Source organism: Lithobates pipiens, unplaced genomic scaffold (assembly GCF_037356315.1).
Source record: "Lithobates pipiens isolate NorthernLeopardFrog02 unplaced genomic scaffold, aLitPip1_a1.2 Scaffold_8, whole genome shotgun sequence".
NCBI classification, from domain to species: Eukaryota; Metazoa; Chordata; class Amphibia; order Anura; family Ranidae; genus Lithobates; species Lithobates pipiens.
Window position 1 is genome coordinate 479,908,587 of NW_027507903.1, and position 22,512 is coordinate 479,931,098.

At 47.5% G+C, this 22,512-nt stretch overlaps 1 protein-coding gene across 2 annotated transcripts in view; it reads left to right on the top strand.

Annotated features, from left to right (window-relative positions):
• Window positions 1-20,114: 20,114 nt before the first annotated feature.
• Window positions 20,115-22,512, top strand: part of LOC143960332 (E3 ubiquitin-protein ligase TRIM21-like) — a 38,167-nt gene continuing 35,769 nt past the window's right edge. The window contains exon 1 of one of the 2 annotated variants that reach the window (XM_077468800.1): window positions 20,115-20,252. The gene's annotated coding sequence lies outside the window, so the exon portion shown is untranslated. The remainder of the gene's footprint in view (window positions 20,253-22,512) is intronic. The other variant, XM_077468801.1, reaches the window with a different exon arrangement.

Sequence of the window (22,512 nt, forward strand, 5' to 3'; positions counted from 1 at the left end):
AACACCAACACACTACACAAGGCCGCCGCGCTGGCGGCCTTATATAGTGTGGGGCGTGCACTACACAGCCTGAGCTATGATTGGCCACAGGCATCCTGCCTGTGGCCAATCATGGCTCTCCTCGCTGCTGGCGCTGCGATTGGCCAAGCATGCGGGGTCACAGTGCATGCTTGGCCAATCATGAGCCAGCAATGCACTGCGCCATCGCAGTGCATTGTGGGCCGTGAGCGCCACACGAATTTGGCGCGAACGGACCAAAATGTTCGGACTTCGCCGAATGGACGAACAGCCGATGTTCGAGTCGAACATATGTTCGACTCGAACACGAAGCTCATCCCTAGCTGCTGCTGTCCCTCTTGTACTAGAGCGTCAACTGTGTGTTTGACCAAAGGGGGGGACAGGGCTGGTCTCCTGAAGAGCTCAGTCTATCTAACTCTTTGTGAAGGGACTCTGCTCTGGTTGCTTTTAACTGCTCCTACCACAAAGTTAGGTCCACAATTTGCAATTGCAAGGACTTCTGCTTCAGATTTTCAGAAAGAAGTTTTCTATCCACAACCTGTATATAGTTCTTTTTTTGGTGTATCCCACTCAATTCCCTCAAACCTATCCCAGTTACTACAAAAACAACAAAAAGAACACCCCTAGACTGGTGTGACTGTGAATGTGTGCCTGGCTGAGGGGCAATCTCCAGCGGCTCCTTCGGGGGAAGCAATGCATATCATTTGTGGACTCTTCCTATGCAGGTTTGCTGGGCTGGCCACAGTTAGGGTTAGTTAGGAAAAATACTCTTGCCTGTTAAACTGTTATGTTGAGTTTTGACAGTAAAGCCTTTGAACCATTATGAGCCTGGTCTGAAGTTATTCAAAGGGGTGCATGTTGGATTTTGCAGTATCAAAAGAACTTGGGTCTGTAAATGCAACACTACTGCAAAGACTTAGCCCTTGTACACACGGTCGGAGATTCCGGCTAGTGATGGACGAACTTCCGACGGGACGTTTCGCGAACGCGAAACGCGAACGGACACAAACGTTCGCGAAAACGACCGTTCGCCGCGGGCTCCATTGACTTCAATGGGAGGCGAATTTCGCAAACCTTTAGGTCGAATTTGCGGCCACGGGGTAATTATTAGGGGGTAGCACGTAGTCCCACCACCTGGACAATAGCATAATACATGTATGAGGTGAATTTGGGATCGATAACTACAAGCATTTTTTTTTTATTTGGGAAATTGTTCTGACAATTCAGGACTATGGAGCTAATGAAGGCAATGGAGGAGAGGGAAGGTCAGGGACCAGGGTAGGCAAACAAGAGGGTGCAGGAGATACAGAGCACTGACAGCAGCACCGTAATACAGAGCACTGACATCAGCACCGTGACATACAGCGCTGACAGCAGCTCCGTGACATACAGCGCTGACAGCAGCTCCGTGACATACAGCGCTGACAGCAGCTCCGTGACATACAGCGCTGACAGCAGCTCCGTGACATACAGCGCTGACAGCAGCTCCGTGACATACAGCGCTGACAGCAGCACCGTGACATACAGCGCTGACAGCAGCTCCGTGACATACAGCGCTGACAGCAGCTCCGTGACATACAGCGCTGACAGCAGCTCCGTGACATACAGCACTGACAGCAGCTCCGTGACATACAGCGCTGACAGCAGCTCCGTGACATACAGCGCTGACAGCAGCACCGTGACATACAGCGCTGACAGCAGCTCCGTGACATACAGCGCTGACAGCAGCTCCGTGACATACAGCGCTGACAGCAGCTCCGTGACATACAGCGCTGACAGCAGCTCCGTGACATACAGCGCTGACAGCAGCTCCGTGACATACAGCGCTGACAGCAGCTCCGTGACATACAGCGCTGACAGCAGCTCCGTGACATACAGCGCTGACAGCAGCTCCGTGACATACAGCGCTGACAGCAGCTCCGTGACATACAGCGCTGACAGCAGCTCCGTGACATACAGCGCTGACAGCAGCTCCGTGACATACAGCGCTGACAGCAGCACCGTGACATACAGCGCTGACAGCAGCTCCGTGACATACAGCGCTGACAGCAGCTCCGTGACATACAGCGCTGACAGCAGCTCCGTGACATACAGCACTGACAGCAGCTCCGTGACATACAGCGCTGACAGCAGCTCCGTGACATACAGCGCTGACAGCAGCACCGTGACATACAGCGCTGACAGCAGCTCCGTGACATACAGCGCTGACAGCAGCTCCGTGACATACAGCGCTGACAGCAGCTCCGTGACATACAGCGCTGACAGCAGCTCCGTGACATACAGCGCTGACAGCAGCTCCGTGACATACAGCGCTGACAGCAGCTCCGTGACATACAGCGCTGACAGCAGCTCCGTGACATACAGCGCTGACAGCAGCTCCGTGACATACAGCGCTGACAGCAGCTCCGTGACATACAGCGCTGACAGCAGCTCCGTGACATACAGCGCTGACAGCAGCACCGTAAGCAGCCCCAGGAGGAAGTCAGCACAGCACAGGGATGGTGTGATCCCCTCATAATAAGAACCCCCAGGAGGAAGTCAGCACAGCACAGGGATGGTGGGAGCCCCTCATAATAAGAACACCCAGGAGGAAGTCAGCACAGCACAGGGATGGTGGGAACCCCTCATAATAAGCAGCCCCAGTAGAAATATGACACCGCTCAACCTCTTCAAAGAGGAGGGTAGGGGCATATAGTACGGTGTGCTTTTTTGGGTCAGGGAAGTGAGCCAAATGAATTAAGAAGGTCTGTGTGCTTGATTCCAAAAATTGTTTATAGACATATACATGGTCTACTGATCACATGTGTTGAATTCCTCCGAGATCCATGCCTCATTCATTTTTAGAAATGTGAGGTAGTTAACACTGTGGTGAGCTAGGCGAGTACGCTTATCGGTCACAATCCCCCCTGCTGCGCTGAACGTCCTTTCGGACAGGACACTGGATGAGGGGCAAGCCAACAGTTCGATTGCAAATTGGGCAAGCTCTGGCCAGAGGTCAAGCCTGCCCACCCAGTAGTCTAGGGGTTCATCACTCCTCAGAGCGTCCACATCGGCCGTTAACCCAATGTAGTCGGACACCTGACGGTCTAGGCGTTCCCTGATGCTGGATCCGGATGACACCTGTCGATGGGTCGGCTGAAAGAATGACCTCATATCCGAAGTCACCAACACATCTTCAAACCGGCCTCTTCTTGCAGGCGCTGTTGGATTGGTACCCGCAAATCCTTCTCTGGGAGTGGGAATTGCTCCTCTGCCAGCGCACGCAAAAGCAGAATGCAGCATTTCTCGAAGCAAGGCCTGGAAGTGCTGCATTCTGACAGCCCTCTGCGACGGCGGTAACATTTCCGCCATTTTGTGTTTGTACCGGGGGTCTAAGTACGTTGCCACCCAGTACTGGTCCTTGACCCTCATGCTTTTTATACGGGGGTCCCTATTAAAACACTGGAGCATGAAGGCCCCCATTTGCACTAAAGTGGAAGCGGTGTGGTGGCCTGGCTCCTGCTCATCATCCAGGATAATGTCGTCCTCTTCATTCTCCTCTCCCCATCCTCGCACAACAGGGATCCCAGAAAGGTTTAAAGCATGCTCTTCTTGCTCCTGCTCATCCGCCCCGGCACCATCCTCCTCTGACTCCTCATCAGACTCCTGTTGTTGACTTGTCTCAGATAGAGTAGCCCCCCCTGGGAATTCATCCAGCATTGCGACTTCCTCATCTTCCCGCTCCTGCTCCTCCACAGCCTGATCAATGACACGACGCAATGCACGCTCCAGAAAGAAGGCATAAGGTACCATGTCACTGATGGCGCCATGGCTGCGACTGACCAGTTTGGTGATCTCCTCAAATGGCCGCAGAAGTCTGCATGTGTCGCGCATGAGCAGCCACTGGCGCGGTGAAAAAAAACCCAGCTCCCCAGAACCGTTTCTTTCGCAGAGTTCATACAGGTAGACGTTAACTGCACGTTTCTGCTGGAGCAGCCTATCAAGCATATAGAAGGTTGAGTTCCATCGCGTCGGGCAATCGCAAATAAGACGTCTGACCGGCAGATGGTGTCGCCGCTGAATGTCAGCAAGGCGAGCCATGGCCGTGTAAGATCTTCTGAAATGGGCCGAGATTTTCCTTGCCTGCCGCAAGATGTCCTGGACCCCAGGGTATTTGACAAGGAATCGCTGCACGACCAAGTTTAAGACGTGTGCCATGCACGGCACGTGCGTGATTTTGCCCTGTTTCAATGCGCTAAGCAGATTGGCACCGTTGTCACACACCACTTTACCAACTGTCAAATTGAGCGGTGTTAGCCACTCATCTGCCTGTGAACGCAAAGCTGAAAGGAGTGCCGGGCCAGTGTGGCTCTTTGCTTCCAGGCACAACAGACGCAGCACGGCATGGCAACGTCTCACCTGGCATGTGGAATAGGTTCTGGGGAGCTTGGGCGGTGCAGTGGAAGAGACGCTAGCAGCGGAAAAGGAGGAGGCAGCTGAGGAGGAGAGGGAGGAGGATGGAGTAGGAGGAGGAGAAGAAGAGTCAGGCCTGCATGCAATCCGTGGCGGTAAAACCAAATCTACACGGGTGCCACGGGTTACATGCTTGACGGCCGTCAGAAGGTTCACCCAGTGGGCAGTAAAACTGATATACCTTCCCTGCCCGTGTTTGCTAGACCACGTGTCTGTGGTCAGATGTATCTTGGCACCGACACTGTGTGCCAGAGATACATTCACTTGCCGCTGAACATGGCCATATAGCTCTGGGATGCCCTTCTCTGAGAAATACTTCCTTCCTGGGACCTTCCATTGTGGTGTTCCAATGGCCACAAATTTGCGAAAGGCCTCCGAGTCCACCAGTTTATATGGCAGTAGTTGGCGGGCTATGAGTTCTGACAAGCCAGCCGCCAACCGTTGGGCAAGAGGGTTATCCGGCGTCATCATTTTTTTACGCTCAAACATTAGGCCCACGGAAGCCTGCCTTTTTGCAGAAAAATGTGAGCTTGGCGTGATGGAAGGTGGAGTGGAGGACAATTGTGAGGAGAGAGGAGAAGGAGAAGTAGAAGACGAGGCTGGACGGTGAGAGCCTGCAGTGTGGCTTTGTGTGTTCCGTTGCTCCCACTGGGCTCGGTGATGGCTGCTCATGTGCCTTCTTAAGGCGGTCGTCCCTAGGTGAGTATTGGGCTTACCGCGACTAACGCGTTGACTGCAAAGATTGCAGATGGCAACGCTATTGTCAGCAGCGGACACGTTAAAAAAAGCCCACACTGCGGAGCCATGTGCCGGTGTCCTGGGAGCGCCAGATGTGACCGTACATGGTCGATGACTCGCTCCTGATACATTTGCAGTCTGCTTTGTCCCTGCTGTGCAATGTAAGTCATTGCTGCTTCTCCTCCCTATCTGCTGGTCCATATCTCCCTCTGAACTCCCCTCCTCTTCCTCTCTTGTGGGCACCCACGTGACATCACTAGACACGTCATCATCAACGTCACCTTCCCCACCGCTATAAGTAGAGTAGGCAGCAACACCGGGGACCAACCTCCTCCTTGGGCTGATCTGGGTACTGGCGTCAGACTGCTGAGTAGCGCTTGTTGCTACCTCCTCTTCCTGATCCAATACCAAGAGTGGCTGCGCATCAGAAATGTCCTCTTGATATGGATCGGAAAATAATTCCAGTGACTCAAGCGGAAGGTATGTGGTGGTGGTGGTGGTGGTCGTGTTGTTGGTGGTAGTGTCTTTGGGGGTGCACATAGCAGAGAGTGAAGAAGAGGGTGCAGATCGAGAGGATGAGGAGGGTGCAGAAGAGTAAGGCTGAGCGAGCCACTCAACCAAGTCTGGTGCATCCTTTAAAGTAATTGAACGCACCTTCTGCAACTTCCCACTTTGGCTCAAGCCTGTTGCTCCTGCCCTACCCCTACCACCCCTGCGGAAGGGCCTGCCTCTTCCTCTGCATGTCATTTTTTAAATGACCCTGTGACAAAACTCTTAGTCCCTATACCGCTGAAGGACTGCTGCAGTATAGGTGAGCGGTCAGCAGTGGTGCACGTCAACCCTATCTATTGTGGACCTATAGCGGTCCTTACAGAACAGCAGACTGTACCGCACTCAAGCCTATGTACCGTAGCACCCTATACCAAGTTACCAGTCCTTATAAGAACTTTTGTGGACCAAGCAGGTTGTGTATTAGTGTTTAGCAGACTGTACGTCAGTCCCTATACCGCTGAAGGACTGCTGCAGTATAGGGCAGCGGTCAGCAGTGGTGCACGTCAACCCTATCTATTGTGGACCGATAGCGGTCCTTACAGAACAGCAGACTGTACCGCACTCAAGCCTATGTACCGTAGCACCCTATACCAAGTTACCAGTCCTTATAAGAACTTTTGTGGACCAAGCAGGTTGTGTATTAGTGTTTAGCAGACTGTACGTCAGTCCCTATACCGCTGAAGGACTGCTGCAGTATAGGGCAGCGGTCAGCAGTGGTGCACGTCAACCCTATCTATTGTGGACCGATAGCGGTCCTTACAGAACAGCAGACTGTACCGCACTCAAGCCTATGTACCGTAGCACCCTATACCAAGTTACCAGTCCTTATAAGAACTTTTGTGGAACAAGCAGGTTGTGTGTTAGTGATTAGCAGACTGTACGTCAGTCCCTATACCAATGAAGGACTGCTGCAGTATAGGGCAGCGGTCAGCAGTAGTGCACGGCAACCCTATGTATTGTGGACCGATAGCGGTCCTTACAGAACAGCAGACTGTACTGCACTCAGGCCTATGTACCGTAGCACCCTATACCAAGTTACCAGTCCTTATAAGAACTTTTGTGGACCAAGCAGGTTGTGTGTTAGTGTTTAGCAGACTGTGCGTCAGTCCCTATACCGCTGAAGGACTGCTGCAGTATAGGGCAGCGGTCAGCAGTAGTGCACGGCAACCCTATGTATTGTGGACCGATAGCGGTCCTTACAGAACAGCAGACTGTAACGCACTCAGGCCTATGTACCGTAGCACCCTATACCAAGTTACCAGTCCTTATAAGAACTTTTGTGGACCAAGCAGGTTGTGTGTTAGTGATTAGCAGACTGTACGTCAGTCCCTATACCAATGAAGGACTGCTGCAGTATAGGGCAGCGGTCAGCAGTAGTGCACGGCAACCCTATGTATTGTGGACCGATAGCGGTCCTTACAGAACAGCAGACTGTAACGCACTCAGGCCTATGTACCGTAGCACCCTATACCAAGTTACCAGTCCTTATAAAAACTTTTGTGGACCAAGCAGGTTGTGTGTTAGTGTTTAGCAGACTGTGCGTCAGTCCCTATACCGCTGAAGGACTGCTGCAGTATAGGGCAGCGGTCAGCAGTGGTGCACGTCAACCCTATCTATTGTGGACCGATAGCGGTCCTTACAGAACAGCAGACTGTACCGCACTCAAGCCTATGTACCGTAGCACCCTATACCAAGTTACCAGTCCTTATAAGAACTTTTGTGGACCAAGCAGGTTGTGTATTAGTGTTTAGCAGACTGTACGTCAGTCCCTATACCGCTGAAGGACTGCTGCAGTATAGGGCAGCGGTCAGCAGTGGTGCACGTCAACCCTATCTATTGTGGACCGATAGCGGTCCTTACAGAACAGCAGACTGTACCGCACTCAAGCCTATGTACCGTAGCACCCTATACCAAGTTACCAGTCCTTATAAGAACTTTTGTGGAACAAGCAGGTTGTGTGTTAGTGATTAGCAGACTGTACGTCAGTCCCTATACCAATGAAGGACTGCTGCAGTATAGGGCAGCGGTCAGCAGTAGTGCACGGCAACCCTATGTATTGTGGACCGATAGCGGTCCTTACAGAACAGCAGACTGTAACGCACTCAGGCCTATGTACCGTAGCACCCTATACCAAGTTACCAGTCCTTATAAGAACTTTTGTGGACCAAGCAGGTTGTGTGTTAGTGATTAGCAGACTGTACGTCAGTCCCTATACCAATGAAGGACTGCTGCAGTATAGGGCAGCGGTCAGCAGTAGTGCACGGCAACCCTATGTATTGTGGACCGATAGCGGTCCTTACAGAACAGCAGACTGTACTGCACTCAGGCCTATGTACCGTAGCACCCTATACCAAGTTACCAGTCCTTATAAAAACTTTTGTGGACCAAGCAGGTTGTGTGTTAGTGTTTAGCAGACTGTGCGTCAGTCCCTATACCGCTGAAGGACTGCTGCAGTATAGGGCAGCGGTCAGCAGTAGTGCACGGCAACCCTATGTATTGTGGACCGATAGCGGTCCTTACAGAACAGCAGACTGTAACGCACTCAGGCCTATGTACCGTAGCACCCTATACCAAGTTACCAGTCCTTATAAGAACTTTTGTGGACCAAGCAGGTTGTGTGTTAGTGATTAGCAGACTGTACGTCAGTCCCTATACCAATGAAGGACTGCTGCAGTATAGGGCAGCGGTCAGCAGTAGTGCACGGCAACCCTATGTATTGTGGACCGATAGCGGTCCTTACAGAACAGCAGACTGTACCGCACCCAAGCCTATGTACCGTAGCACCCTAGACAGACCAAGTTACCAGTCCTGATAAAGAGCTTTGTGGAACAAGTGAGTTGTGAATGATTAGCAGACTGCAGCAGAAGGGCAGCAGTCAAGTATAATATTCTTTCTATATTTGGAAGAAAGAATATTATACGTGTACAAGCCTATTACCGTACCACTGATACCAGTCCTGAAAAGAACCTTTGTGGAACTAATAGTAACAGCAAGTCTTTAAAATTATCCTCACTGCCTGACACACTGCTTCCTGCCTGTCCCTATACAAATTGGCAAAAAAGAGTAGGCTGGAACGATTAGCTGGAACAGCTCTTTTGTGGACCTGATAGTAACAGCTAATGATGATGATGATGATGATGATGAAGAAAGACTAATCTGGCTGAGCTGTCCCTAAAATAGCAGCATACAGCGCTCTGTCCCTTTATCTAAACTGACAAAAGAAACTCAGGCTGCTGACCTAACACCTATACCAGTCCTGAAAAGAACTTTTGTGTACCAAATAGCTAGCGTTTTCTCTGTCCCTACTCCACACAGGATCCTTTCCCTACAGTGACAGAAGAAAGAATGTAAAATGGCCACCGGATCGGGTGTATTTATAGGTTAGGGGGAATGTCCAAGTGTCCATGAGCTGTCATGTCTCAATTGGTTGTCCTGTAACACATGATAAACGTGTCACGAAAGGTTAAAGTTCTTGTATACATTAAACACGTAAGTCCGCCGGGGCGAACGACGGAAAAAGGCGTTCGAACCCGCGGACGGCGAAAGTCGGAAATTCGCCGCGAAACGACCGCCGGGCGAACCGTTCGGCCATCACTAATTCCGGCAACCAAATCCATCGGATTAATTCCGTAAGAGGTCCGGAAGTGATGTTGCATACATACGGTCGGACTCAGTTGTCGGAAAATCCGATTGTACATAGCGTGATGACGTTATTTCGTTACGACTGGACTACGTTCAGGCTAGTAGCCAATAGCTTTGGTCTAGGAATTTGATCTGAGCATGTGTGGCACTTTGTCTGTCGGAGTAGGCTACACATGATCGGAGTATGTTCGATTTGAGCATTTTGTCGGAAAATTTTACCGGCAAGTTGGAAAAATCCCTACATATTTATCCCAAGGATCCCAGATTCTTCGAACTGTAGGGTCTTGTTCGCTAAGGTGCTGGCCAATTTTTCTTGGGTCATTATTCAGGATACTTTTCTTCTGACCTCCGACATAAAGGGCCTAAGTTTCTGCCAGGCTTTTGCTATTGTAAGCTTTCAGTTGTGTCTTTTATGCTGGAGAGAACATGTACTTGTTCTCAGAACTAGCCAGGTCACATGATATTGACATCACACATGTGGGTGTGTATACAGGCTGTAGTGAAAATCTCCTCCTTCCTGAACTCTCAGCACTGGAGAAACTGTGCAGTTTATCATGTAACCATGGTATACAGATCATCCAAAAAGGTATTTAATGGCAGTATTTTAATGTAAAAAGAAGATTTATAAGCTGTGGGCACTGTGGGGGGGAGGGGGGGCAGATGAACTATTTTCATGTTGCTGGGTTTAGTAACACTTTAAGGCTTAGTCACGGGGCACAGGCAGTGAAGGAGTTAATGAGCATGCATGAGGTTTGCGCTGTTTGCTCGGCAGGACCCCATTCTTTTACTGGGAGTGACGTAACACTGGACTGGTGGAGTGGGTGCAGGCTCAGCACGTCCCTCCTAATGCAAAACATACACATACATTGTGTACATGGGACAAGTCGCTTTTCAGAGGAATACTTTATAAATACACATAGTGAGGCTCATCTCAAATTCAGTGGAATACAGTAAAATGAAATTAAATAATATCAATAAACTGTAAATGGTCATACAAATGTATAATAGAAATCATATCTTTATTATTTTGTGGAAATAACATGGTGTGGGTGGATTTCTGCAAGTCACAGGCAGCCCTCCACCCTGTGTCTTAAAATAAGAAGGAAGAGAAGCCACTATCAATTTACATTTACTATCCCACCCCTATTGTGTTTAGCTGGTTAGTGGGCATAGGAGGAGAAAGGAGGGAGGGGAGTGTCATTTACCACTGTGTATACCCCCACATGTGCGACTCTATAGTCACATGGGCTTCTCAGATGTGATAGAGAGGAAATGTACAGCATAGAAACTGTCATGAATCTGCAGTAATGTTTTATGCTCTGACTATCTGCTTACCTCTCAGTTCTGTGTCTCAGCTTTAGAGAGCGTGCCCCCACACCTGCGCATTTAAGTATGAGCTCTCTGCATGGCTCCACCCCAGCCTTTCAACAGGAAACTCTATTTAATCCAGCGCACTGCAAGCCAGCCTTGCCGAGCAAAGTTGTGGTTAGGCCTCTGGTGTGGCACCCTGCTGTATGTTTGTGTCTGACTTATTGTACTGACCGTGGTGTGTTCTTCTGACCATTCCCGTCTGCTAGCCACCCGACCTTTGCGTGCTTTCCTGACCATCCCTGTCTGCTAGTTGCCCCGACCTTGGCTGTGTTTAACCCTGAACTGCTGCTTCTGCTCTCTCCACCAGAGCCAGTCCATTAGCATGAGCTGAGAGACCTGGAGTCAGCTGCCGCCAAATCCATCCTCCCTATCAGAGGCTCTGGTGAAAACCTGCTGACTCTTAGATTATGTGCCCCGGGGGAATCTTGCGCTCTAGCTTCCTGTTTGGTCCGTGTCGGTGTTCAGGTGGAGTGGAGCTGCTTTCCTGAACCAACCAGAGCTCCATCCGCAGCAGTCAGTCGAAGGGTCCACAACTTTAGCGGGGCGCTCCTAACCCCAGCGGTGTGCATCTGTCACATGGCCTCAGGTGACCCGTCATACTCACTGAAAACTGAACATGTGCAAAGTTGCCACCACAGCTGCAAAATTCCTATCTGAATTGGGGACATGAACAGGAAGTGGCGATAGAGAGCAGAAGGATCAATCAGGTTTTTTTGCAGCGTATAGAAAACAAATCTCATAATGAGTATAAACAGCATGCAATACAGCTTTTATTGATAGTTTTTTATGATGTGGGTTTAGTATCACCTTTAAAGCAGGAACATCTAAACACAGAAAAAAAGCAGTCTAGGAGGCATAAACGTTGTTTATACCACCCAGATCACTTGTCCTACATTTATAAACGATAACCGTAGGAGCAAATATTGTCTAAATACAAGATTCATGTGTGTTCTTGATCTTGGTGTGCTTTCTGTACATCTTCCAGATCTGTGTGGTAATTTACTGTGACACTTTCTCTCTGTGTAGGAGCTCTTGTAATAAAGACCGGTCACTGTGGTTCTCTCTCCTTGTGTAGGGTGACTGGTCTTGTCTCCTCCCCCCTGTAGTTTTCTGCAGGCAGACTGTAGTGGGCAGAGCTTGCTGTGTCCCACACGATAAGAAAATCAGGCGAACATTTTCGTCCGAGGAACGATCATACGATTTTTTGATAGTGTGTACACAATTTGCGACAGCCAATTCCAACATTTCAACAATGAAAATTTTGGAAGGGTCAAACGCCCAAATTGTTCTCATACGAAAACAGAATGAATAATTTTCGTTTAATGTGTACCATTTTCATACAATTTTCGAAGGACAAATAGCAGATACAAAAGATCAGAAACAACAAATAACAAAAAAAGGCTTTGAGAATTTCCGTACATTACTTCTATCCTCGGTCCCGACTTGCTGTGAAACATCGGGGAAAACCGGCCGATCGTTCATCCGATTTTCTCATAGTGTGTACGGGGCTTTAGACGCGCTACCTGCAGCAGAGCTGGACACTGCACCTGTCCCTTCCAGGCACATTAACTGCTTAAGGACCGCCCCACGTACATTTACTCTAGTAGGGCGGCCATACTTTATTTTTTTCAAGGGCTTTGGGGCGTGATTGGACACAGCCAGAGCCAATCAGCGGGCCCGGCTGACCCGATGGGTGCTGGAAACCAGTCGATTCTTTGGATAGAGACAGAACAGCAGTCTGCCTATGTAAACAAGGCAGTTCACTGTTCTGCTAGTAAGGAAGATGGAGATCTTGTGTTCCTGCTAAGGAGGAACATGGATATCTGTCTTCCTACAGTGCAACCATCCCCCACACAGTTAGAAAGCACTCCCAGGGAACACATTTAATCCTTTGATCGTCCCTGATGTTAACCCCTTCCCCGCTAGTGTCATTAGTACAGTGACAGTTCATTTTTTTAGCACTGATCACTGTATTAGTGTCACTGATCCCCAAAAAGTGTCACGTAGTGTCAGATTTGTCTGCCGCAATGTCACAGTCTCACCAAAAATCTCTGATTACTGCCATTACTAGTAAAAAAAAGAAAACGTATATAAAGCTATCTCATAGTTTGTAGACGCTATAACTTTTGCACAAACCAATCAATATACGCTTATTGGGATTTTTTTTTTTACCACAAACATAGAGCAGAATAAATATTGGCCTAAACTGATGAAGAAATTAGATTTTGAAAACATTTTTTATTGGATATGTTTTATAGTAGAAAGTAAAAAATATTTTTTTTTTCAAAATTGTCCAACTTTTTTGTTTATAGAGCAAAACATAAAAACTGCAGAGGTGATCAAATACCACCAAAAGAAAGCTCTATTTGTGGGGAAAAAGGGGCATCAGTTTTATTTGGGTACATCGTCGCACAACCGCACAATTGTCAGTTAAAGTGACGCAGTGCGGAATTGCAAAAAAATGGCCTGATTAGGAAGGGGACTGAAGTGGTTTAAACACAGGGACTTTATAAGGTAAAACCCAGGTTTACAATAAACATAATATGTACGTTTTAAATGTCACTACTTCTATGGGGAATACCTATAATATATCCTTTTTTCAAAATATCCCAACCCTTAGTGCCCGTTCACATTACCGCGACTTGTCAGGCGACTTAGCCGCCTGACAAGTCGCGCTCCGTTCTGTACTACGGAACCGTTCTAATAGGAGCGACTCAAGTCGCTCCGACTTAGAAAAAGGTTCCTGTAGTATTTTCGGGGCGACTTCAGGCGACTTGCATTGACTTCTATACAGAAGTCATTTTGCAAGTCGCCGCTGAAGTCGTGTGCAGGTCGCGTCTGTGAGACGCGCTGCAAGTCACGTCGCCCCTGTGTGAACGGGCACTCAGCCAGCTTCTATACAGTATCTCGCAAAAGTGAGTACATCCCTCACATTTTTGTAAATATTTTATTATATCTTTTCATGTGACAACACTGAAGAAATTACACTTTGCTACAATGTTAAGCACTGAGTGTACAGCTTGTATAACAGTGTAAATTTGCTGTCCCCTCAAAATAACTCAACACACAGCCATTAATGTCTAATCCACTGGCAACAAAAGTGAGTACACCCCAAGTGAAAATGTCCAAATTAGGCCCAATTAGCCATTTTCCCTCCCTGTCATGTGACTCGCTAGCGTTACAAGGTCTCAAGGTCTCAGGTGTGTATGGGGAGCAGGTGTGTTCAATTTGGTGTTATCACGCTCACTCTCTCACATCGGTCACTGGAAGTTCAACATGGCACCTCATGGAAAAGAACTCTGAGGATCTAAAAAAAAAGATTGTTGCTCTACATAAAGATGGCCTAGGCTATAAGAAGATTGCCAAGACCCTGAAACTGAGCTTCAGCATGGTGGCCAAGACAATACAGCAGTTTAACAGGACAGGTTTCACTTAGAACAGGCCTCGCCATGGTCAACCAAAGAGGTTGAGTGCACGTGCTCAGCATCATATCCAGAGGTTGTCTTTGGGAAATAGACGCATGAGTGCTGCCAGCATTGCTGCAGAGGTTGAAAGGGTTGGGGGGTCAGCCTGGGGTTGGGGGGGTCAGCCTGTCACTGCTCAGACCATACGCCACACACTGAATCAAATTGGTCTGCATGGCTGTCATTGCAAAAGGAAGCATCTTCTAAAGATGATGCACAAGAAAGTATGCTAACAGTACGCAAACGTATTGGTTCAGATGGTGTCAAGTGTGTGTGGTGGCAAACAGATGAGGAGTACAAAGACAAGTGGGTCTTGCCTACAGTCGAGCATGGTGGTGCGAGCGTCATGGTCTGGGGCTTCAGGAGTGCTGCCGGCACTGGGGAGCTACAGTTCATTGAGGGAACCATGAATGCCAGCATGTACTGTAACATAAGGAAGAAGAGCATGATCCCCTCCCTTCAGAGACTGGGCCACAGGGCAGTATTCCATCATGATAATGACCCCAAACACACCTCCAAGATGGCCACTGCCTTGCTAAAGAAGCTGAGGGTAAAGGTGATGGACTGACAAGCATGTCTCAAGATCTAAACCCTATTGCGCATCTGTGAGGCATCCGCAAATGGAAGGTGGAGGAGTGCAAGGTCTCAAACATCAACCAATTCTGTGATGTCGTCATGGAGGAGTGGAAGAGGACTCCAGTGGTAACCTGTGGAGCTCTGGTGAACTCCATGCCCAAGAGGGTTAAGGCAGTGCTGGAAAATATTGGTGCCCCTGTTGAAGACCACTCGAGTTGAAACGCTTAGGACTGCTTATTTGAGATTCCTGCATTACTTTTTAAAAAATTTTATGCCATTTTATCATTATTGGACTATTGTACCTTTTTTTATGTCTCCTTGATTGCGAGAGTATATCCCAATAAAGCATTACTGGTTAATCTGCACTATATGGAGCACTTTTTCCTATCTTTTATACCATATTCCATCATCGGTGATTACTGACGAGTTGGTGTTTGAGGTCCCGGACGAGCCTAAAGACCATCCCTGGCCACGAGTTCATAGTCTTATGGTGTGCCCTTTTGACCAGGATTTCGTTGTTACACCCAACGGGAGAAACACAAGCGTATCTGACTCACTGCCATATGGTATGTGCGTCCACCATTGTTGGTAAGATTACCTCATTTTTGGTTCTACAGTACTGGTGTTCCCTGTGTTACAAGCAGTACATCCTTTTCCAGTTATTGTGTCTGGGACATTATTGCTAATCCCCATCTTCATTTGAGCTTTTCAAAAAGATTTATATCAACCAGTTTTACACTGGCCATTGGACTCTATACTGTACACTATTGTTGTCTTTGGACTTTATTAATTTTGATACATGTTTATTATGTGCTTAAGCGCTACACATATGTTTGTTTAAATTTGTATGACTTTGTTTGAGTTTTAGCTGCTACAGAAAGTTACTTTTCTCATTTTTTCTTTTAGGTTTAGCGCAGTGTTATCTCCCCCTTTTTTTGGAAAATATTGGTGACCACAAAAAATATTGACACTTTGGGCCCAATTTGGACATTTTCACTTAGGGATGTGCTCATTTTTGCTGCCAGCAGTTTAGACATTAATGGCTGTTTGTTGAGGTATATTGAGAGGACAGCAAATTTACACTGTCGTACAAGTTGTACACACACTACTTTACATTGTGTAATTTGTTCAGTGTTGTCACATGAAAAGAAAAGATACAATAAAATATTTTACAAAAATGTGAGGGGTCTACTTACTTTTGTGAGATACTTGGGCTGATTTACGAAATTTTTGCGCCATGAGTTGAGGCGTGAGGCGCAATGTACATTTTCATATTTAGGAAACGCTTGCGCTGGTAACAGCGCGCTAATCCCCATTTACTATAGCGATCTCCGTGCACGTGAGAATGAAATCTGAGGGCCACTATTGACATGGCGCATGGCATCTTCAATTCAATATTGCCAGAAGATGATGGTGCCAATATTACGGGTTGATGTGAGGAAGTATAGTAACAACTGCTCAAATAACAAATATGCCCAAAATAGAATGAGAAAGTAACCTTTTCTGAACAAGCCTGCTGTGCCTGCAAGTATATTTAGAACTAGGTCAATTTATGTACTGGGCATGCGCAAGCAGCTTTCATCGCTCGTTCACATTTGTTTGTTCACTGTGTTGCCAAAATCTTAATAAATGTCAAGCATCGCAAATGCAATTGCGTGGGTTGAACAGGCGCTGCTCTAAACTTGACAATTTTTTGTTTACGCTGGTTCACCTTTATGTATTTTTTTAATGATATTTGCACACAGGTCATGTTAACATTTTGCCAACATGTGAAATGCACCTTGTTAAAATTATGTAAAAAGACTCTTGCTCCTCCCAAAAGGGCATTTAACCTTCCCTCTCTAATGCATAGTTACATAGTTATATAGTTACATAGTTTGTCAGGTTGAAAAAAGACACAAGTCCATCCAGTTCAACCTTAAAAACAATAAATAAATAAAATAAAAAATATAATACAATCCAATATACCCAATTTTATGCCCACAATTGATCCAGAGGAAGGCAGAAATCATGCATATGATTTCCTTGGGCTAACTTTTGCTTTTAAAGGGGAACTCCACACTCCACTCCATTCTCAAAAGGCTATGAGCTCCCTTCGCCAATACAAACCACATCCTTTTTCACAGCATACAACAGGGCCAGCTGGGAAAGGAGCGAGAAGAGCGATCGCCCCACTCCCTCCTGAACCATACAAGGTCACATGCACTCAACAGAGCTGGCTGCCTTTGGGGCATGTTGGGCTCAGCCCAATACCAACCACAAAGCATCTTATACCCACTAGTTTAAAGGGGCTTTCCACATTCCATAAAGCCTTTACAGACCCAAATCAAATGGTCTTGTATGTATTGGGGGGGGGGGGGGGGTCAGGCTATTTTTTGTTTTGGGTTAAATTCTTGCAGCTGCAATGTAGATTTGTACGTTTTCTCTAAAGCCGTACATCTATGAAGCAGCATTTTGGATACATGCTACAGATTCACCCCCCTCCCCCCCCAAATTACTAGCTTTAGGGTTAATTCAGGCCATAGAAACGCAGTCTGCGTGTGTGTTTTTGATGCTGTTTATGATGTTCCAGTGCATTTAAGATATGTTTTTGTTGCGTTTTTGATGCAGTCCACTACTCTTTTCGACTTTCTTTTTTCTTAACCTTAAATAGCCTTCTTAACCTTTTCTTAACCTTAAATAATGACATGCTGGATGATGTCCTTCATTTTTGACAGGGGGGTGTCTTATTTTGTGCTAGTTGCATTTGAGTTTGTCTGGGCATGCTCAAGGACTTTGTTTTTGTTTTGTTTTTGCATGTGTGAACAGCACTTGGATGTTTCTGGGCATGCTCAGAGAGTGTTTCGGGTTCCCTACTGCACATGCGTGAAGCGCACTGCACTTTCTAATGAGTCCAGCGACGGAGGAAGAAGGAGGGGGACCGCGGCCCCATCTCCTGAAAGTGGGGAACGTTACCTGTCAAAAAAAAACCCTCCCCCCGAAATGTGCCAAATGTGGCACCGAAAGGGGGAGGAGATGGATAAACGGAAGTTCCACTTTTGAGTGGAACTCTGCTTTAAGTCCAACTCCTTAATCACTCGGCCATCCTGGTCAGGTTAAAGGTGGAGCTGCTTCTATATATGCACTGATTTTTTTTTTTTAATCCAATGTACGCAGATCTCAGGCTGGGAAAGACAGGGACAGGACTTAGGGCCAATCAGGTCTCCTGTATTCATGTGCTGATAGGAGGATAGAGCAAAGAGATATCTTTGTCAGTCTGCTGCTACTCTTTCACTGTCCAGTCACTGCCTGAGGGCAAGGAGGTGACCCCAATGTGCTACTTAAATGCAACAGAGAAAAGTCTGCTTTGTGGCAGAGTTGCGTGGATCTCAGATCTGGTTAGTACCAGGGGATGCATGCATGCTGCTTTCTGTCACAGAGATACTTCAAAGTGGTCGGAATACTTGGTGGTGTGTAACCCCTGGCGTTAGCCTGCTGCAAAACCTGCCCTTCTGGTCTCTGCCATCTATGGTCACTTTTGGCGCATGGTTTTTCTGACGTAGCAAAACATCCAGTTGTCCCAGCAGTGCTTGGTCCTTTTGTTTTTAAGAGATATAGAAGGCATTGTATGTTGGAAACGACCAGCATCCCCTGAGGAAGCCCTTTTTATGAGCGAAACATGTTGGGAAGTCCATCACATATTGCTGTGTTGTTGAAGCTGTAAATCAGCTGTACTAGCCATTATTTGTATCTCCTTTTTCTTCATTCTTCCTTCCCGATGAACAAAATTTTATTTCGTTGCTTAAAATAAAGGAATACATTATATTTGATATTTCTTTCAAATTTATATGCACCTATAAAGTTCTGTGCCTTTTTATTGACTGGTTGGAAAGTAATATAAAATCTTTGACAAGTAAAACAGCTATCATATATTTCAACTGTATATGCTTTAGGGGGGTTGTAAAGGTTTGCGTTTTTTCACCTAAATGCATCCTATGCATTAAAGGGGTTGTAAAGGTAAATGTTTTTTCACCTTAATGCATTCTATGCATTAAGGTGAAAAAACATCTGACACTGCCGGCGCTCCCAGTCCCCCCGTTTTACTTACCTGACCCCTCGAAAATCCCGCGCTCGCCCCCGCCGTCCTCTTCGCCGCTCAGCCTGGCCGCTGATTGGCTGGAGTGGATGGATTGAAAGCAGTGCAGCCATTGGCTCGCGCTGCTGTCAATCACATCCAATGACGCAGCGCGCCGGGGGCGGGGCCTTGTGATACAGCGAGCGGCTATAGCCGCCGGCTGTATCACGGGAGCGCGCCCGCAGGTGCTTCTCACCAATGCGAGGGAGCTCGCATGAACGTGAGAAGCACCTGTGGGAAGAAGCAGAGGCAGCCGCTGAGGGACCCCAGAAGAGCAGGTTCGGGGCCACTCTGTGCAAAATGAGTGGCACAGTGGAGGTAAGTATAACATGTTTGTTATTTTAAAAAAATAAAAAATTTGACTTTACAATCCCTTTAAGGTGAAAAAACATCCGACAATAAAAAACATCCGACAATACCAGCCCCCCCGTTTTACTCACTTGAGCCCGTTCACCTGCTGCGCTCACTCCGATCTCCTCTTTGCCGCTCAGCCTGGCCGTTGATTGGCTAGAGTGGATGGATTTAAAGCAGCGCAGCCATTGGCTCAATCACATCCAATGATGCAGCGGGCGAGGTCGAGTGATAGAGTGAGCAGCTATAGCCGCCGGCTGTATCACAGGAGGGCGCCCGCAAGAACTAACCACCATGCGAGAGCTCGCACGAAGGTACTTAGTTCTTGCAGGGAGGAGCCGAGAAAACCGCTGAGGGACCCCAGAAGACCAGGTTCAGCTCCACTCTGTGCAAAACGAGCTGCACAGTGGAGGTAAGTATAACATGTTTGTTATTTAAAAAAAAAAAAAAAAAAAATTACCTTTACAACCCCTTTAAGCCTCAAGGTGCGATTTTTTGTAAAATTATGCCTAAGCGCAGTCATACACACTACAATCTGATTGTACAAGCTCTGAAAAATGTCCTTTGAATTTACCAAAGCTATGTAATGTGAGGACGCTAACAATCCATTCAATATGTATCCAGTCGCACAGACCATAACATTAAATAGCTGATAATAGATCTAATGGAAATTGGACAATCAGATTGCAAAGTTTATGATCAGTGTGCAAGCAGACAACATGGAGTTAAATGTGGAACTTTAGTTAGATACATGACGATGCATGTTGTGTTATGTGACTAATGACTATACACACACAGCAGGAGCTGCTGGGAAATCCCGTGGCTGATCACATGATCATTTTCCTGACCAGACAGTGGTGTAGGGGCGGTACTGTAAGGACGCGCAGCTGTGGACTCAAACCAATAAGGAAGAGGATCCCCAGACTGTACAAGTGTGAGCTTGGGAGCGGATTGGTGCAGAACTGACAGCTCTGGTAAGGATATAGATCTGAGGGGTGGCTGAGAATCGGAGATGGACTCCTCAATTCACTCTTTGTCACTTCCTGGATAGAGTTCTATCTGCTTGTATTCTTTATGTATGGATTTTACACTGGGTGGTATTCTTAGTATCTCTGCTTATTCAGCATGTATAGATGCTACACAGTAGCACTTCTCCTGTCCTCTATGCTGGGTGTAATTCTCAGGATCTGATCTTATGTATGGACTCTGCACAGTACCACTTCTCTTATTTTGCTTTCTGGGTATGATTTACAGTATGTTTTTTATTCTGTTTGTGCGAACATTGAGCAATCTCACTTCTCATTTCCTCTACGTTGGATGTAAGTCTCAGTATTTGTTCTTTATTCTGTATCATAGGGAACACGCGTTACTCACATGCAGTGAGACATTGCCCTATCTCTGCAGCCACGCATCGGGGCAATGTCTCACTGCCTGTGATTAGCGCAGTGCTGTGCCGACTTCCTGGTGGGCTCTGCACGTGTTCCATGCAATGATGCAAACACACCTGAGCTCATCCCTAGTGGCAAAGGGGGTGTGTTCCGACCCGGATGTGCCTGAGCACACCCAAATTACCCCATGGACATTAGCATTATTACTCTGTGCTGGTGGGGAAATGGGAAATCTCTCCCCCTGACCAGTTCTGCCATTAATGAAGTGCTACCATCATAGGTGTGCATGGGGGGTGTGCCTGGGCACACCCTAATCACTAAGTGTGGTGCAGATTCCCCCTACTCCCCACGCCCTGCCCTGCAGTGCTGCTGGCTTCCCTTTTCTCCTCCCAGCTGCTGTGGGGGAAGGGATGGTGATAAGGGTGGGCAGTGATCGGAGTGGGGGTTTGTGATCAGGTTAGCATTATGGGTGGGGAGTGATTGGAGCAGATGCATGTGGGGGGGGGGGGGGGTGATCAGGGTGGTGGCACACAGGGGGGTGTGATCAGGGTATGTATGTATATGTATGTGGGGCTGTGTGGTCAGGTTGGCTGTAAATGGGGGGTGCGATCAGGGTAGCGGTATGTGGGGGGTGTGATCCGAGTGTGTAGGGGGGAGATTAGAGTGGGTGAGGGGTATCTGGGCGTGTGATCAGAGTGGGGTTATTTGGGGAGGTGTGATCAAAGTGGGGAGCATCTGGGGGGTGTGATTTGGGAGTTTGTTTATGGAGGGTGTGTGTCTTGGTGTGGGGTGATCAGGGGGTATTTTGGGGGGGTGGGATGCGAGCAGAAGAGCATGCACTGGGTTATGTGTATGGGGTAGATTCCTCCAGGTTAGGGGAGGATAAACTGTAGAGTATGTGTATTGGAATTGAGGGTATCCAGGGCCAGTGTCAGCATGGCTTCATGTACAACAGCTCCTAAACTTTGAGTTTAGGAGCCTTATGCCGCATACAAATGACCGGAATGAACTCTGACTGACTTTTCAACAGACTTTTCGACAGAGTTAAACTGAAATGGACTTGCCTACACACGATCACACCAAAGTCTGATCGTTTAACGCAATGACATAAGACAGGACTAGAAAAAGGACATTCAATAGCCAGTAGCCAATAGCTGCCCTTGCGTCGTTGTTGGTCCATCGGACCTGCATACAGACGAGCGGTTTTCTCGACGGGAACTGGTTCCTGGCAAAGTTGTCGGAAAATCAGATCGTTCAGAACGAGGTGACGTACAACAGGACTATAAAGAGGGCAGTAGCCAATAGCTTTCGTCTCGCAATTTATTCTGAGCATGCGTGGCACTTTGTCCATCGGAATAATCTACACACAATCGGAATTTAAACGATCGGATTTTGTTGTGGGAAAATTTTAGATCCACCTCTCAAACTTTGTGTGTCGGAAATTCTGACGGAAAAAGTCCGATAGAGCCCATACATGATTACGATCGACTGCAGGTCTCATTTAAAGTCCCACCTTGTTTTTTTCTCTTCATATGATCATATTTTCCGACCAACACGATCCGATCGCACATTTTCCGTCAGAAAGTCTGACCGTGTGTACAGGGCATAAAGCTTCATGCACATGGGTCCATGAGGCCAAACATAAGTGGGTGTATTTTTCACACTCAGGAGACAAAGCTGAAACATACAGTCACCTATTGTAATGCATGGCTGTATTCTTGTGTACACAAGTATATGCATGTGTGAGTTTACTCATATTCAACATATACCTGCATACAGGTAGCATAAAGCTATTCACTACTACGGGTGGCTGTATGTTGCAGCTGAGTTTTCTCATGAGCGTGGA